Genomic DNA, 19,882 nt, shown 5'->3' on the forward strand with positions numbered 1-19,882 from the left:
TTCCAAATACAGCTACACTGGGATTTGGGGCTTCAACATAGGAATTTTGAGGCAACACAAACATTCAGTTCATAAGATATACTTTCCTCTGTTGATGAGAAAGTATGGTGTGGAAACCATGCCGCAGTTGGAGTTGGCTAGATTCTAACCCTACCTGTGCCACTTCAGAGCAGCATGGCCATGTGAAAGTCAACCTCTGTTTCTTCATCTGAAAAGTTAGGATAATATTGTTGTTTAATATGGTACTTACTGTGTCTCAGGTATCCCTGGCATATATGTATGTATGTGTGCGTGTGTGTATATATATATATGCATATATATACATATACATATATACTCACATATACAACGTATACAAATATACATATATACATATATGTATATACACACACACACACACACACACACACACATATATATTCCTCAGTTCAACCTGTGAGGTAGGATCATATTCCCATTTTAGAGATGAGAAAACTGAGGTGCAAAGAAGTTCAGTGACTTGCCTAAGTCCTAATGCTAGAATGTGATAGACCTGGTTCCAGAGATGACAGTCTTAAGTCATAACTAGCCCTCTAAATGTAAGTTTTTGTTATTTTCACTTTGAATAATACATATAAATATGTATTTCTATAATCCTTGAATTTTATAACTTAGAATATATGTGTGTATACGTGTATATATATACACATATATGTATGTATATGTGTATGTGTGTATATATGTAGTCTTAGTTTCTTATTGCTGCCAACAAAGTCATGCTTAAGACAATAAAAATGTATTTTTAACAGTTACAGAGGTCAGAAGTCTAAAACCAAGATGGTGCCAGGGCTATATTCCTCTTGGAGGCTTCAGAGAAAAACCTGTTTCCTTGCCCCTTCTGGCTCCTAGAGGCTACTTATAGTCCTGACTCATGCTGTCTTTCTGAATCTTCAAAGTGCATCATTCCCACCTCTGGCTACATCACCACATCTCCTTTTTCTAACTCTGACTCCTTCTACACCCTTCTCACAAGGACTTCATCCTTATGTTGAGCCCACCCAGATAAATTCAAGGTACTCCCCCTATCTCAAGATCTTTAAATTAATCATATCTGCAAAAGACTTTTTGCTATAAAAGGTAAACATATTCACAGCTTCTTGGGATGAGGATATCGTCATCTTTAGAGGCCATATATTAGACAGAATGTACATATACACATCTATCAATATAGTTTAATAGAGGAAATTTGACACTTTAACCACATGTTAAACATACATAAAGTATACTGATTAATAGCACATTTGCCTTCACAGCACGTTAGACACAAATTATATTTCCATTTATATTTTTTTTAATGCAAGAAATGAGCTAAGGACAAGGAAATCTGGCTGAGCCTCCTATTCAGGAGATGAGGGCCCCAGGAGGTCAGGTCTCATGTTTGCCACAGTTGAGGAATCACTGATCTAGTCCAGCACAGCAGGTTAGAAAAAAAGTGGTGACTAACTGGACACACAAGTGTTCTGAGCCCCAGAGCATTGAAGATACTTGCTTTGGGACAGCAGGACAACTTGAAGAGCCCACCTCCAGCAGTGGGTCAGAAAGATCCAGACAGAATCAAAGGGCCACTTGTCTCAACTGGTCCCAGGGTCTGAATCAGTTTTGATACAGCTCTCTGACACCTCCTTGCTCAGGCTTTGACAATGTCTCCTAAAATAGCTTCACTCTAACCAACCTAAGCGCTAAACCTTCTGCTCCAGGAAAGAAGAGAGCTTTGTGGTTTCCTTGAAAAATCCTTGCATCTGGTGTTCAGCTCTAAGAGCCTCAGTGCTACCACTAAGTTGATTCTGTTTCTTCTTGAAAAGACTCCCCACACAATTCCATGCATTTTAATTTCCAATCGGCAATGCTTTGTCACGGTAACCACAGTGCCGCTGAGTCTCAGCAGCTGCTGTATGGATCTTCAATGATCTCCTGGCCGAGTCTGTTTCAAGGGACCATCTGTAGTTCTGAGTTACACACACTTCCCCCCAACCCCACAAGGCAGCTAGTCTGACCAACCTCCCGTCATGTGTGAGCCCCACCAGGATGTTCCTTTGCTTTGACTTTGGTCTGTGCTAGACCCTTTCCCAGTAGTTAGATATAAATATGGTAGCTTGGTAGATATGGTCAACTCTCAAACTATCACTCGCTGCACTCACAGGTGAATCTAGACCACGATAGGAAGGCATGAGGGGAAGGTCAGAGGTCAGAGGTCAGAGGATCTGGTCTCTCTGCATGCCCTACTACTGCCAATTGGTCAAGGGAAAGGCAGGTTACCTCCAAGTGTCATATGAAGAGTAACAGACAGATTGATACAATGTCCCTGTCACTAACCCTGTCACATCTTATGTAAGCCACTCCTACTCACTTATCAGAGTCTGAGTGTCCTTTATCAGATCAGTTTATGGGTCAACTAACATCTCTGATAACAGCCCATGGCACTATCATTTGCATTTATTTCAGATCATCATTAAGATTTCTTCCAGCTCAAAAAAATCTACATTTTATTGAGGTAGCTCTAAATTATATATGGAAAAAAATAAACTTAGACCATGATTTTTTAATGAAATTATTCAAAATTAAAAGTTTTTACGACTTAAGATTGATCAAGAAGAATGTGATTGTTTAAATATGTCTTCCATTCCTTCATTCTTACACACAACTTTGAAATCGGTGTTAAAAACTGACACATGGTGTCTTCTACTGTAGTCAACTTGGAATCCTGTCTTATAAGACATACACACCTCTTGACACCATGGGCCATATGGCTGAGGGTTTTTCCCCCATATTTTTTTTTTACCACCAACCAATATGGAACCTTTATTTTTAAGGTAATTTCTGTACATCTGGAGCATGAGAGTAATCCTTTTACAAATGGAACTGATTACTAGAATAAACGATGACAAAACCAAACTGGAATTTGATGTGAATCCAGAGGAGTTTAAGCTTCAAATCCAGCCAAGAAGTTTGTGTTACAATCTCTTTCAGCTTAGCATCTGATTGTTCTGAGATCTTTCCATCGGTCCTTATATTGCCTAAGAGGGCTTGGTGATAACATGAGCCAAAAAATCATGCTCAAACTTTGTGATCTTGCTGGGCTCCAATTTATCAAGATATCCTCTGACACCAGCATAAATAACAGCCACTTGTTCTTCAACAGCCATGGGAGAACACTGTCCTTGCTTCAGCAACCCAGTCAGTCGCACGCCGTGACTCAAGGGTTGTTGACACCATCGAGGTCAGAACTGAACTGGGCAAAAGCAGCAACTTCACGATACTGAGCCAATCCCAGCTTCATGGTACCTGCCACCTGCTTCATGGCACTCGTTTGGGCAACAGATCCAATACAGGACACAGACAAACTGACATTAATAGCAAGGTGAATACCTTTGTAGAACAATTCTGTTTACAAGATCTGTCCATCAGTGATGGAAATGACATTTGTTGGAATGTAAGCAGACACATCACCAGCTTGCGTTTCTGACTGCTAAAGCAGTCAAGGAGCCACCACCAAAAGAATTGTTCATTTTGGCTGCTCTCTAGCAGACGGGAGTGTAGGTAAAACACATCATCAGGATAGGCCTCACGACCAGGGGCCCGGAGGAGCAGCAGAGACATCTGACGATAAGCAACAGCCTGTTTGGATAAGTCATCATAGATGATCAAAGCATGTTTGCTGTTATCTCTAAAATATTCTCCCTAAAATCATGAATGAGAAAGAAAAGATCACTACCAACACCAAGGAAATACAAACGATTTTAAAAACATATTATGAACAGCTATACGCCAATAAATTAGGCAATCTAGAAGAAATGGACACATTCCTGGAAAGCCACAAACTACCAAAACTGGAACAGGAAGAAATAGAAAACCTGAACAGGCCAATAACCAGGGAGGAAATTGAAGCAGTCATCAAAAACCTCCCAAGACACGAGTCCAGGGCCAGATGGCTTCCCAGGGGGATTCTATCAAACATTTAAAGAAGAAATCATACCTATTCTACTAAAGCTGTTTGGAAAGATAGAAAGAGATGGAGTACTTCCAAATTCGTTCTATGAAGCCAGCATCACCTTAATTCCAAAGCCAGACAAAGACCCCACCAAAAAGGAGAATTACAGACCAATATCCCTGATGAACATGGATGCAAAAATTCTCAACAAGATACTAGCCAATAGGATCCAACAGTACATTAAGAAAATTATTCACCAAGACCAAGTAGGATTTATCCCCGGGACACAAGGCTGGTTCAACACTTGTAAAACAATCAATGTGATTCATCATATCAGCAAGAGAAAAACCAAGAACCATATGATCCTCTCATTAGATGCAGAGAAAGCATTTGACAAAATACAGCATCCATTCCTGATCAAAACTCTTCAGAGTGTAGGGATAGAGGGAACTTTCCTCGACATCTTAAAAGCCATCTACAAAAAGCCCACAGCAAATATCATTCTCAATGGGAAAGCACTGGGAGCCTTTCCCCTAAGATCAGGAACAAGACAGGGATGTCCACTCTCACCACTGCTATTCAACATAGTATTGGAAGTCCTAGCCTCAGCAATCAGGCAACAAAAATACATTAAAGGCATTCAAATTAGCAAAGAAGTCAAACTCTCCCTCTTTGCCGATGACATGATACTCTACATAGAAAACCCAAAAGCCTCCACCCCAAGATTGCTAGAACTCATACAGCAATTTGGTAGCGTGGCAGGATACAAAATCAATGCCCAGAAATCAATGGCATGTCTATACACTAACAATGAGACTGAAGAAAGAGAAATTAAGGAGTCAATCCCATTTACAATTGCACCCAAAAGCATAAGATACCTAGGAATAAACCTCACCAGAGGTAAAGGATCTATACCCTAAAAACTATACAACACTTCTGAAAGAAATTGAGGAAGACACAAAGAGACGGAAGAATATTCCATGCTCATGGATTGGCAGAATTAATATTGTGAAAATGTCAATGATACCCAGGGCAATGTACACGTTTAATGCAATCCCTATCAAAATACCATGGACTTTCTTCAGAGAGTTAGAACAAATTATTTTAAGATTTCTGTGGAAGCAGAAAAGACCCCGAATAGCCAGGGGAATTTGAAAAAAGAAAACCATAGCTGGGGGCATCACAATGCCAGATTTCAGGTTGTACTACAAAGCTGTGGTCATCAAGACAGTGTGGTACTGGCACAAAAACAGACACATAGATCAATGGAACAGAATAGAGAACCCAGAAGTGGACCCTGAACTTTATGGTCAACTAATATTCGATAAAGGAGGAAAGACTATCCATTGGAAGAAAGACAGTCTCTTCAATAAATGGTGCTGGGAAAATTGGACATCCACATGCAGAAGAATGAAACTAGACCACTCTCTTGCAACATACACAAAGATAAACTCGAAATGGATGAAAGATCTAAATGTGAGACAAGATTCCATCAAAATCCTAGAGGAGAACACAGGCAACACCCTTTTTGAACTCGGCCACAGTAACTTCTTGCAAGATACATCCACGAAGGCAAAAGAAACAAAAGCAAAAATGAACTATTGGGACTTCATCAAGATAAGAAGCTTTTGCACAGCAAAGGATACAGTCAGCAAAACTAAAAGACAACCTACAGAATGGGAGAAGATATTTGCAAATGACGTATCAGATAAAGGGCTAGTTTCCAAGATCTATAAAGAACTTATTTTTTTTAATTTTTATTTATTTATGATAGTCACAGAGAGAGAGAGAGAGGCAGAGACATAGGCAGAGGGAGAAGCAGGCTCCATGCATCAGGAGCCCGATATGGGACTCGATCCTGGGCCTCCAGGATCGCGCCCTGGGCCAAAGGCAGGCGCCAAACCGCTGCGCCACCCAGGGATCCCCTCTATAAAAAACTTATTCAACCCAACAGCAAAGAAACAAACAATCCAATCATGAAATGGGCAAAAGACATGAAGAGAAATCTCACAGAGGAAGACATAGACATGACCAACATGCACATGAGAAAATGCTCCGCATCACTTGCCATCAGGGAAATACAAATCAAAACCACAATGAGATACCACCTCACGCCAGTGAGAATGGGGAAAATTAACAAGGAAGGAAACCACAATTGTTGGAGAGGATGCGGAGAAAGGGAACCCTCTTACACTGTTGGTGGGAATGTGAACTGGTGCAGCCACTCTGGAAAACTGTGTGGAGGTTCCTCAAAGAGTTAAGAATAGACCTGCCCTACGACCCAGCAATTGCACTGTTGGGGATTTACCCCAAAGATTCAGATGCAATGAAACGCCGGGATACCTGCACCCCGATGTTTATAGCAGCAATGTCCACAATGCCAAACTATGGAAGGAGCCTCGGTGTCCATCGAAAGATGATGGATAAAGAAGATATGGTTTATGTATACAATGGAATATTACTCACCCATTAGAAATGACAAATACCCACCATTTGCTTCAACGTGGATGGAACTGGAGGGTATTATGCTGAGTGAAATGAGTCAATGGGAGAAGGCCAAACAGTGTATGTTCTCATTCATTTGGGGAATATAAATAATAGTGAAGGGAAGGGAGAAGAAATGGGTAGGAAATATCAGAAAGGGAGACAGAACATAAAGACTCCTAACTCTGGGAAACAAACTAGGGGTGGTGGAAGGGGAGGAGGGCGGGGGGTGGGGGTGAATGGGTGACAGGCACTGAGGGGGACACTTGACGGGATGAGCACTGGGTGTTATTCTGTATGTTGGTAAATTGAACACCAATAAAAAAATTAATTTATTAAAAAAATATTCTCCCATAGAACATCCAGAGCAAGGAGCCAGGTAGTTAAGTGGAGCAGCATCAGAAGCAGTAGCTGACACCACAATGGTGTACTTCATGGCATCTGCATCTGTAAGCCTCTTCGCCAACTGGGCAACAGTAGACCTCTTCTGACCAATAACAACGTAGATACAGTATAACTTCTTCTTTTCATCAGTTCCATCATTGAGATGTTTCTGATTAATGATTGTGTCAATAGCAATTGATGTTTTGCCAGTTTGCCAGTTACTGATAATCAGCTCATGCTGACCACGACCAATTGGCACCAAGCTATCCACAGCCTTAATGCCAGTCTTCATTGGTTCACGCACAGAGATTGGAGGAATGATCCCAGGGCCTTTCAGGCCAACTCGCCTATGGGTCTTGGAACCAATGGGACCCTTTCCATCAGTGGCATTACCAAGGGCATCTACAACATGGCCCGGTAGCTCCTTGCCAACTGGAACGTCCACAGTGGCTTCTGTTCTTTTCACAATATCTCCTTCCTTAATTAGTTTATCATTTCCAAACACAACAACACCAACCTTGTCAGGTCCCAAGTTCAGAGACATACCCTTTCAGCCTGAAGAAGACACTACCGTTTCTTTGGCCTGAACATTTCATGTACACGGGCAATACCATCACTGCTGTTTAGGACATGCCCAGTCTCCCCAAGGTCAACAGAGGTATCAGCTCCACGAATACGCTCTTCAAAGACAGAGGACACTTGGGCAGTGCCAGTCTTCTGAAGATGAGTGTCAGAGGCATGGAGGTTCCTTGCAGCAATGAAGGATGATCTCAAAGCCTTTTTGGAGACCAGCCCAGCCCACCGAGGGAGGACACAGGCCACAACCCGGGTGACGCGCTCAGACAGCATCTCTGCAGTTTCTCTCGGGTGGTTCCTCTGCAGCCACAGCCTCCAGACTGACTGGGCTTCCTCCATATTTTAAATATGACTTATGTCTACCAAATGTAGCAGAGATCACATGGCTAAGACAGCACAGAAAAGAAAAGGGAGGACTGTGCACTGAGTAATACTGAGCCTATTATGTATCAGGTATTGTAACAGACATTTTCTGTGAGACAGATGTTGCCCCTAAATTTCAAATGAGGAAACACATTCAGAAATGTTACATAAGTGACCTATGTCACACTGCTAATTATGTAGATGTTGGGATTCATAATCTGTCACTAAATTCCATGCTAATGTTTCTATACCGTGCTGCCTCTCCAGCATGTTAAAGCAGGCTAAGTTTTCAAACAACCACAGAGAAGAAGGTGTTGGACGTGGCCATAAAATCTGCAAGTGAGCAATATAAAAGATTATGACAAAGTTAGTTAATCACAAGCCTGAGCTTCAGTTCTCTCAACATTTCACTAGGTATTTATGAATGTATTACTCCAGAGAAAGACTCTATACTTGTAAGTATATTCTTGGAATGTGTGTGGAAACCAAGTCAAGATTCCATTTCTTCCTCCCAAATGCCCTAAGGTTTTTTGGGTTTTTTTTTTTTTTTGCCCTAAGGTCTTTAATGCCTCCCATTATTTTGTTTCTTATTTTCTATCCCTTTCTCTCATAAAATTCAGAATTGACTCTATATCAGGGTTTCTTCACCTTGGCACAGGCTCACCCTATGCCTTTCAGAGTCCTGATAGTTTGGAGGATAGAGGTATCACAGGGGCCAGTGAGAATGAGCTTGGCAATGACTCATGATTAGGTGGTATCATCTCCAACGAGTACCAGGCAGTAGGACAGGATGGGTTTCTGTGTCTTATTGGTCATGGATACATTTCATGGCATCCTCCACTTGTACCACTGCCATCACAGAACTTACAGGATTACAAAGAACTCAGTATTACAAAGAACGGCCCTACTCTCTTTTCTACACTGCTATGTCTTTGACCCTGTCAAAAATTGTTACATTTGATGAATATAGAGCATATTTTAAAAGAAAAAGAAAAAAACCTCATTCAAATAGCTAATAGTGTCAAGAGACATGCCATCTCTCACACGATAGGAATTCAGAATTGACTCTAGATCAAGGTTTCTTCACCTTGACACTATTGACATTTTGAACAGATGATTCTCAGTAAGAATTACAAAGTGGGTGGTCTGTATCCCCCAACCCCAACCCTCCTCCTCTAGCTAAGTTCTACTCATCTTTCAGGTTCCTGCTTAAACATCATTTTCTCTGAGTAGTCTTCCCAGCCTTCCTGCACTCTAGTTGACATATCCCCTCCAATTGGCTTCCAAGGCACTCTGAGCTTTCCCCACTGAATACCGTTGTAATGGTCCATTTATTTAGAGGATGAGGCAGAGAATTCGCATAAAACTCTATTTTATCTAATTCCTCATTCATTGTTTTTCTCCTCCTACAGCATCTTTGCTAAACTGTTATCAAATCTCTACCTTCACATCTTCAGTAATGAACCCACTATGTTTTAAGACCTTCATCTTATTGCTGAAGAGGTAAAAGTGTGTCCGAATAGTAAATCCCAATCTTTCTTCTTATAATTTTCTCTTGGCCCTGGCTTTACCTCTAGGGGCCACTTTCAGAATAACAGGTAGACGTAGCAACTTAGAATTGTTCAACATTCTCAACCCAAACAGACCTCTGCCAACCACCCAATCTTTCCTGCTTTCATATCTCCTTGACTGGTCAGCCGTGTACTTTCAGAGAATACAGAGTCTTGCTTTCTGAATGAGAGATGTGTGATAAGAAAAGCAAACCACAAAAAAGAAGGAAAGAAAGAAAGGAGAAAAAATGAGTGGGAAATATCAGAAAGGGAGACAAAACATGAGAGACTCCTAACTCTGGGAAACAAACTAGGGCTGGTGGAAGTGGAGGTGGGTGGGGGGTGGGGGTGACTGAGTGACGGGCACTGAGGGGGGCACTTGACGGGATGAGCACTGGGTGTTATTCTATATGTTGGCAAATTGAACACCAATAAAAAATAAATTTATAAAAAATAATAATAAATAAATAAACCTCACCCACAATAGAAACAAAAAGAAAAAGAAAGAAGGAAAGAAAAGAAAGAAAAGAAAAGAATAAAAAAGAAAAGAAAAGAAAAGAAAAGAAAAGAAAAGAAAAGAAAAGAAAAGAAAAGAAAAGAAAAGAAAAGAAAAAGAAAACCACAGGAAGGATACATAAGTCTCTTCCAGGCCCTGCCTAGAAAATTAAGGTCTAGGTCCCAGGGATACTCAGGAGCAAAGTATCAACTATGCAACATCTGGAATCAGCAGCCCCTCTCCTCCTACACAGGGTTTTGTGAATGCTCTTGAGATACCAAGTAGAGGCAAACCCTGCATATACGTTGGGAAGTCCAGATGTATATACCAAGCCTCAAACCTGGTCATTTACCCAACATGGGTGTCACAGCCTGAATGTGTCCCCCTCCAAATTCACAGGTCGAATGCCAACCCCCCAACATGATGTCAATTGGAAATGGAGCCTTTGGGAGGTAACTAGGGCTAACGTAGGTTGTGAATGTGGAGCCCTCCTGAGGGGAATAGTGGCTTTATAAGGAGAGGAAGAGGAGCGAGATCTAAATATGCTTACACTGAGGAAAGGCTGTGTGTGGACATAGTGAGAAGATGGGCACCTGTGAGCCAGGACAAGAGCTCTCACCAAGAACCAAACTGACCAGCACCTTGATCATGGACTTCCCAGCCTCCAAAACTATGAGAAATAAATTTCTGTTGTGTAAGTCACCCAGAGTCCGGTATCTTGTTATGGCAGCCTGAGCAGACTACTATAGCAGGCAACCCAGAAAGAGGTTCACACACTCATCGAGGAAAGTGAGCAGCAAAGTGCTTGCCTCAGCTTTCTCACCTCCAGGCTCTCCCCTCGCTCAGGCTACCAGCAGCCCTCCCTCACACACCAGGCTGCTCAAGGAAACACGTTTCTCTCCCCAGAGGGTGGTTCCCCGGGTACCATGCCAGGCTCTTCACTCTCCCCAAAGCCAACTTCAGGCCTCCCAGCACCTGCACCCCAGATGGTCCCACCATTTCTCAGAAAGGAGCAGTTACATTTGTATCTAGCCAGCACCACTAATTAACTGTGATTTCAGGGTCTCTCATGGAAGAGAAGCTTGTCTTCCTCAGGGGTTTCTGTCTCCAATCTTACTTCCCCTAAATCATTCTCCACACTGCTGCCAGAAGGGTCTTTCTAGAACACAAATATAATCTTGTTACTCCCCTGCTTAAAGCTTTTTGAATGACTGCCCACTACCTTTAGGGTGAAATCTGAACTCCTTCACCAAACTCCTCAGTACTGCCCCTGACCTCTTCCTGTGAGTCATGGCTGACCACTCACCACTTGGCCCCTAAGTTAGAGATCCCACACATCTGGAAGTTCCCCTAGGGTCCACACTCCCTAGGACTGTTGCACCCTTCCCTGAGCCAGTCCCCCACCTTCATCCCCTCTCTGGGGGCTATTCCATGACCTGCCCACTCCACTCCATATCTACCAGCTGAATTAAGTTATCCCTTCTCTATATTTCTACACCTCATATGTTTGCCTCTAATATACACAACAACTCACAAACTGTATCTGTCCTTTAATCTGTTTATTTTCCCCCTCATCCATAAGCCAAGACAATCATTAGTCTTTATTTGTAGCCCTCCTGCTCAGTACAGAGGCTGGCACATAGTTGGTGCTCATGTATGGTTTTTGAATGAATGAGTGAAGGAATAAGTGGCCTGTGATGACTGAAATAAGGAGTAATCTCGCCATTATGACAATTTCTAAGACCTGCAAGTGGCCCATGACCTGGTTAATGCTATATTAACCTCTCTTGTATATCCACTTCCATTTCACAGCAAGTTTCCAAATCCATGAAACACTGTCACTGTCCAAGTTGGTGACTGTTAGCCGCATGTGGTATTTAAGTCATATTAAAATTAAGTGAAATGTTAGTTCTTTGGTCACACCAACCTCTAATAGCTATCACGCTAGACAGTGTGGATATAGAACATTTTTACCATCACAGAAATTTCTACTGGACAATGCAAGTCTAGAATAAAGCACACGAATTGGGATTACAAAGAGAATATATACATTTTTGCCCTCAGGAAGAACAAAATCTAACCTAGTTAATTCTGGCTTGTCAGAAATTAGACAAGCATTTTTGTCTTACCTATGGTTCTGAATATTCATATGTAAATTATTTCTCTGTTATGATAAAGTAAACAATTATTTTAAAATTCCTTGCTCCTTAAAATTATCCTTTTTTTATAATTGCCATATGGCTCACTGATTTACAAGGGTATTAAGAGACTTAATTACTGTTTATTTGGAGCTTTGCCTGTCAAGGTTGTTATTAGAGGATCCACGGAGATTCTGCTAGTAACAAAAAGTTTGGTGGAAAACCCTAGCTTATTTGAATAGAGGCATGCAAACAGTGGGAAGAATTCTCTAGTTGGATTTAATTTATCATCTTCCTTTATCAACTATTTATTGAGCATGTACCATGTGTTTCGCAGTAAATAGCAGAAGGAAAATGTGGCTCCTGCTGGAAACTTGTCATTACTTCCTAGTAATGTAATCCCTGGCATCCATCAAAATTCCTATCACTGGGAGTGAAGCTATAAGGAGATGAAATGGGGATGTAGAGGGTACTGGCTCGTGGCTCAGGCTACCCCTGCCTTGATGGAGTCACCATAACCCTGGTTGTTAGCTTTGTGGTTCTAGAACTGAATTATGCCCATATACTCAAAAGGGATGGATCATGATCATGATCATCATTATCATCAACATCATCATCATGATAATCACTAACACTTAGATAATACTATTATGTGCCAGTCACTGTGCTAAGCCATAAGTCATGGATATATGACTTATTAATCAATTACTTGCCAAATGTGATAGCATGTCCCACTGACCTAACACTAGTATTTGCATCTGGGAACCTGCTTTAGAAGTCCAGAGGTTGCTTGGTGGGCTTTGACTACTGTAGAATGCATAAGGTATCTAGCACCCCCAACTTACCCTACCCAGTTTACATAGTCCCTAGAGCAGCTGCAGAGCTCTTTCACTTAATCCACCTTCTAGACATGCCTGATTGGTCAAGGTAGACGCTTAACCCAAACAGGCCATAAGCCTCCTCCTCAGGATATATAACTTGGGACAGAAGAAAGAACAGTGAGTCCCCTTGCAGTGGTGAAGACTATAAGGCAAAACCCAGAAGCCATTGGGATCTATTTTCTCTACCATAGATAGTGTGTAGAGGGAGGCAGAAGCCAGCCCATAAGAGAAGCAAGGAAAGTCCTAGCCATATTCAAGCTCCTGATCCCCTAGGGCCCTGAGTCCAACCTCATCTCTGATCCTCCTTCACAGCATTCATCTCTTCCTTGGATCCCAAGCCAATAAATCTCTCTTTTGACTTCAGGTTATTTACGTTGAATTCCTTTCACTTGCAACCAAAACAGTTTTGACACAAATGCCCTCAAAATAGGGTCTAAGCCCCTTAGCACAGAGCAAAGGCCCTGCCTGACCTGGACCCCACCTTCTTCACCAAGGTCATGTCCTGCCACTCTCCCTCTCTCAGTGCCCAGGATACACCATGCTCACTCTCTCCTCATGATTTTCTTGCCTCTCAACTAGAAGCTCAAAGATGATAGGGGCTGTATCCGTTTTGTTTACTTCTTTATTCCTAGGGACTAGCAAAGTGTCTTTCATACAGCTGGGACCCAATAAATATTTATGGAATGACTTCATGGGTCACTATATCAATGGAAAGTGAATAGTCCTGAACAACTTTCACCCAACCACTGTGAGCGCCTGAGGAACATCCCTGCCTGCAACAAGAGCACTTCTCTAGGTCAAGAACACTGTCTCCCCGACTTTCAGAGCCTCTACCCTGGACAATGTTGGACACTCAATGACAAGTCTGGCCCTAAGGAATTCCCTGTAAACCCTCACTGCAGACTAGCCTTCTCTATCAGCAAACCTCCCTCAAATGTTGACCCGCAGTTGAGTTTCAGCTGCAGCCAAGTTAACACACATAATGATGGGAGATGCTCCAGTTTGACTGAGGCTTGATAGACTTGGTACTCCTACACAGCTTTTTACTGACTATCTTTTACTAACTTCCCATTTTATGAACTCTTGGGACATTTCTATAGAGAGTTGATCTCATTTTATGACATTTTTATTCTTCCTAATTTCACTCATAGGAGGAAAGTAAACTTGACTTAAGGCTCTAGGGTTTCTATGCCTGTTATCACTCATCACTGGGATCCCTGTCATTGAAATTACTACAGCAGCACTACAGTAACCACAGCACAGAGAGGAGGCTGGCTCCACCAGCACCATCACCACAGCGTCAGTTAGCAACAGCAAACGCCAGGCAGGGTGAACAATAACAGTTTATTGAGGTTTTTTTCTTCATCATCATTTAAATCCATGCAGACCTCTTCTTTTTTTAATCCAAATTTAACTTGCCAACACACAGTGTAACACCCAGGGTTCATCACATCCCATGCCCTCCTTATTGCCTGTCATCCAGTTACCCCATCCCCCTACCCACCTCTCCTTCTGCAACCCTTTGTTTCCCAGAGTTAGGAGTCTCTCATGGTTTATCTTCCTTTCTAATTTTTCCACACTCAGTTTCCTCCTCCCCCTTCCCTTATGGTCCCTTTCACTATTTCTTATATTCCACACATGAGTGAAACCATATGATAATTGTCTTTCTCCACTTGACTTACTTCACTTAGCGTAATACCCTCCAGCTCCATCCACATGAATGTAAATAGTACATATTCATCCTTTCTGATGGCTAAGTAATATTCCATACATATGCCACAACTTCTTTATCCATTTATCTGTCAAAGAACATCTCAGCTCCTTCCACAATTTGGCTGTGGTGGACATTGCTGCTGTGAACATTGGGGTGCAGGTGCCCATCGTTTCACTACATCTGTATCTTTGGGGAGGTGCAATTACTGGATCATAAGGTAGTCTATTTTTAACTTTTTGAGGAACCTCCACACGGTTTTCCAGAGTGGCTTCACAGCTTGCGTTCCCACCAATAGTGCAAGAGGGTTCCCCTTTCTCCACATCCTCACCAACATTTGTTGTTTCTTGTCTGGTTAATTTTAGCCATTCTCACCGGTGTAAAGTGGTATCTCATTGTGATTTTGATTTGTATTTCCCTGGTGCCAATGATGTGGAGCATTTTTTTCATGTGCTCATTGACCACGTGTAGCCCTTCTTTGGAAAAATGTCTACTCATGTCTTCTGGCCATTTCTTGACTGGACTGTTTGGTAAGTTCTTTATAGATGTTGAGTTTGGTAAGTTCTTTGTAGATCTTAGATACTAGCCCTTTATCTGATATGTCATTTGCAAATATCTTCTCCCATTCTGTAGGTTGTCTTTTAGTTTTGTTGACTCTTTCTTTTGCTGTGCAGAAGCTTTTTATCTTGATGAGGTCCCAATAGTTCATTATTGCTTTTGTTTCCCTTGCCTACAGGACGTGTCTTGCTAGAAGTTGCTCTGGCTGAGGTCAAAAAGGCTGCTGTCTGTGTTCTCCTCTAGGATTTTGATAGATTCCTGTCTCACATTTACATCCTTCATCCATTTTGAGTTTATCTTTGTGTATGGTTTAAGAGAATGATTCAGTTTCATTCTTCTGCATGTCCAATTTTCCCAGCACCATCTATTGAAGAGACTGGATATTCTTTCCTGCTTTGTCAAAGATAGGTTGACCACAGAGTTGAGGGTCTATTTCTGGATTCTCTATTCTGTTCCATTGACCTATGTATCTTTTTTTTTTTTTTGCTGGTACCATACAGTCTTGGTGATCACAGCTCTGTAATCCAGCTTGAATTCAGGCATTGTGATGCCCCCAGCTTTAGTTTTCTTTTTTTTTAATATTTTATTTATTTATTCATGAGAAACACAGAGAGAGAAAGAGAGAGAGAGAGGCAGAGACACAGGCAGAGGGAGAAGCAGGCTCCATGCAGGGAGCCCGACGTGGGACTTGATCCTGGGTCTCCAGGATCAGGCCCTGGGCCAAAGGCAGCGCTAAACTGCTGAGCCACCGGGCTGCCCCCCAGATTTGGTTTTCTTTTTCAACATTCCTCTGGCTATTTGGGATCTTTTCTGGTTCCATACAAATCTTAGGATTATTTGTTCCAACTGTGTGAAGAAAGCCCATGGTATTTTGATAGGGATTGCATTGAATGTGTAAATTGCTCTGGGTAGCATAGACATTTTCAAAATATTTATTCTTCCAATGTTTCCCATCTCTTTGTGTCTTCCTCAATTTCTTTCCCAAGTGTTCTGTAGTTTTTAGAGTACAGATCCTTTACCTCTTTGGTTAGGTTTATTCCTAGGTATCTTATGGTTTTTGGTGCAATTGTGAATGGGATTGATTCCTTAATTTCTCTTTCTTCAGTCCCTTGTTGGTGTATAGAAATGCAACTGACTTCTGTGCATGGATTTTGTATCCTACCACATTGCTGAATTGCTGTATGAGTTCTAGCAATTTTGAGGTGGAGTCTTTTGGGTTCTCCATATACAGTATCATGTCATCTGCAAAGAGTGAGAGTTTGACTTCTTCTTTGCCAATTTGAATGCCTTTTATTTCTTTTTGTTGCATGCAGACCTCTTTTATCCATTCCTTTCCTCTTTGTTCCCTGCCCTGCCCTCTCTTCACTTCCCTATGTTCTCAAGATCACTGCATTAGAGGCTACTGTGGATCAGAAAACAGGAGAAGAACAAAAAGAGGAAGGAGAGATGACAAGAGAAGGTACTCCAACCTCTCGTCCACTCTCCCTCAGGTGCTTCCTTTTCCTGAACCCTAACCCCCTTCTCTTGCCCCTACTGTCCCCCTTATGCAGATTGGCACCTGGCCCCAGCCTGCCCTCCAGTGCCCTGCCTTGATTGCAGATTCCTGGGCTGTGCAGCTGACAGTTTGAATCCCTGGGCTGGCTGCCAGGGTGTTCCACTTCTCATTACTTTTCTCACTGCAATTCATTTCCCTATGATTGGAGACAATTAGGATGCCAAGAAATGGTTGTCCCAGCCTGTTTGGCAGTTACATAACTACAAACAAGTGTGCACTGCCCCATCAGAAGCAAGTGAGCTGCTAATGAGGAGGATTAATTACAAAGTGAAGGTCACCCCAGAATGACCCTTCACCACATTTCACCTACTGTGGGAGAGAGGCCAGGCACCAAAGTCTTGGCTGCAAGGACCAAAATAACTGCACAGGGGCCCTTTTGGAGAGTGGATTGCTGAGCCCTATTTATGGGAGCAGAAAGGGGATAGGGAGGGGTACAGTTCTCCCATCCCTGAGGACCTTATAGCATGATCCCCCAAGGTTGTCCCAACATCAAAAGAATTATATACTCTAGACCCCTTGACCTATTTGCCATATTCTTCCTCCTTATGTCCCCTTGAATGACCCATGGCTTCGAGTCCTTACTTATGTTTCCTGCTTCAACATACTGAAATACATCCAGTGGTGGGGGATGAGGGGAGTCTTCAATGTTAGTCAATTCCCCCACACCTCTTAGTGGACTGTGCCCTAATGGACCACCTACCAGCTACACTGAGGGTCCTGGGAAAAAGCAACATGGAGGAACCCATCCAGCACCATCTGTGGATCCTAACCAGACCTTTTCAACAAGCCATATCTGTGCTACCTTAAAGTTTTCTCTTTTATACCTTTCTATGAAAACCTAAGCAAACTTCTTTGATACTTTCTCCCTCTTCAAGCTGCCACAAGTTATGGCAAACATGACTTTTTATGTCATGAATGGGAAGACAAGTCCCAAACCAGAAAATGGAAGAATTAGGAGAAAATCTTTATTCTGAGCATGAGGTAATTGGGTATGTGGCTCAGAATTAAAGCTAAAACATATGAATTGACTGGAAGTCCACTTGGTTGCAGTCCGACTGGTTGCAGGTATCTACCCAGGCCTTAGCTCCTATAGAGCTATAGAGTTTTCCTGTGTCTTGTAGGTAGTAAAAGTCATCTTCTCTAGTTCACTTTTGTCCATTCCTTTCTCACTCATTGACAAAATAACACTAATCAATACACAAAGTTATTTTGTGTTATTGCGTTTCTTATCTTCCAAAACTACCCCCTCCTCCAATGTTTCTATACTTTTGATTGAATAATAACATACCAAAACCAATAAATGTTTTCAGATTTGTTACCATAAGGCCATGTCTGTTTTCATCAAATGCCAAGAAATGTACTTTTCTAACATACTATAAATGTAATCTATTAGCAGGAATCTGAGATCCCACCAAATTCCCCTTTCATTCCTCATTTTTAATTTACAATATGAACTTAGTCCTTTCTTCCCCAAGAATAAATATAAAACAGTTTTAAGGACACCTGGAGGGGCTCAATGGTTGAGCGCTTCCTTTTAGCCCGGGGTGTGGTCCTGGAGACCCAGCATCAAGTCCCACATCAGGCTCCCTGCATGGAGGCTGCTTCTCTCTCTGCCTGTGTCTCTGTCTCTCTCTCTCTGTCTCTGTCTCTGTCTCTGTATCTCTCTCTCTTTCTCTCTGTGTGTCTCTCATGAATAAATAAATAAAATCTTTAAAATAAATAAATAAATAAATAAATAAACAATTTTAAGAGGTAAGGACCAGGAGTGTACAGTACAAGGTAGGGAGTGGCAGAGAATGAGGTTGATGGGGTAAGCATAGGCCAAATAATGAAGACTAAGAGATTTGCACTCTATCTCATAGACAAGTAGTATACTTAACATTTTTCTGTAGACCAATCATGATACTGTTCAGATGCACACTGCCAAAGGCATACCCAAATTTACACACAATTCCCCAACTACCAGCTATAAATCCCCCTTTTCACTCCCCATCAAGGAACATCTCACCATGCAAGTGATTTAAGATAATGTTATTGTAGGAATAAACATGTATCCACTATAAGATTGAAGTAGATAAATCATTCACAATCTTTAGGACTTTAACTCATTTAAAGTTTCTAACAACATGCAGAGATTTTTGCCTATTTTTATTCACTGACATATCCCCCCTAAAGACTTTCAGTAGTAACTGATACATAATAAATATTTAATAAATACTTGTTGGATGGATGATGGATGCATGCATGCATGCATTTGCTTTAGAGGTGATGTGACAAACCAATGTGTTATGTCACCAGAGGCTGACAACCACTGTGGCCAGAAAGCATGCTTCCACTAAGGCTTTTAAGTAAAGAGTTGACAAGATCATATGCATGTTTTTGAAAGATCACTCCACCTGCTGTGTGAAGGACAGGAGAGGAAGAGCCCAACAGCAGGGAGACCAGTTAGGAGGCCAATGTAATGATGCACATAGGAAATGATGAGTTCCTGAATCATGACAGTGGTGATGGGGCTGGAAGGGAAGGAAGGAATTCAAGAAATGTTTATTAGAAGTGGAAAAAACGTAATCAAGGGATCTATTGCCACTGTGTTTTTTAACAGAATTAATTATGTAAGCCAGAGCCAAGGACTGGGAATGCTCATCATACTGAAATCATAGTGGCAAAGCCCAGCTGCCATTATATGTAGGCAGAGTAGGAAGTCACCTCCATATTATAATGTCAGGAGCACATGGAGGAGCTGCAATCCAAAAATATCCACGCCACCCACGGCCTGAAATTATACCACCAAAGCAGCATTTCTTGGTTTTAATCCTCACCTCTCCAGATGACTTTAAAGCATGCTAATATACTTGAGAAGGGGGAAAAGGAATACTTACTAAGTGCAAATAAGACATTAGGCACTCTGCACACTTTTATCAAATTCTCACAATGACCTTGTGATTTCAATATTGTTAAGGGGAAACTGAAGCTCAGAAAGATACCTGGGGTTTGAACCCAGGTCTTTGTAATTTCCTTTTTCTTGAGAGAATCCTGACTGATACCATCATCGTTACTGGGTTTTTTTTTTTTCCATCATCATTATTGTTACTGACACTATTTCTCTTTTGTTCCTTTTACAACTATGAAAGTAGTGGGTCCAAGGGAAATGAAAGTGGTAGAGGCTTTGAGAAGTATGAGTGGTGCAGACAAGACGGAGTAAGTGTACAAATAGTAAAC

The 19,882-nt window shown here is 41.8% G+C and overlaps 1 pseudogene; it reads right to left on the reverse strand.

Annotated features, from left to right (window-relative positions):
• Window positions 1–2,959: 2,959 nt before the first annotated feature.
• On the reverse strand, window positions 2,960–7,684 carry LOC100688756 (annotated as a pseudogene).
• Between the last annotated feature and the right edge of the window lie 12,198 nt (window positions 7,685–19,882).

Source organism: Canis lupus, chromosome 21, assembly GCF_011100685.1.
Source record: "Canis lupus familiaris isolate Mischka breed German Shepherd chromosome 21, alternate assembly UU_Cfam_GSD_1.0, whole genome shotgun sequence".
In the NCBI taxonomy this organism is placed as follows: Eukaryota; Metazoa; Chordata; class Mammalia; order Carnivora; family Canidae; genus Canis; species Canis lupus.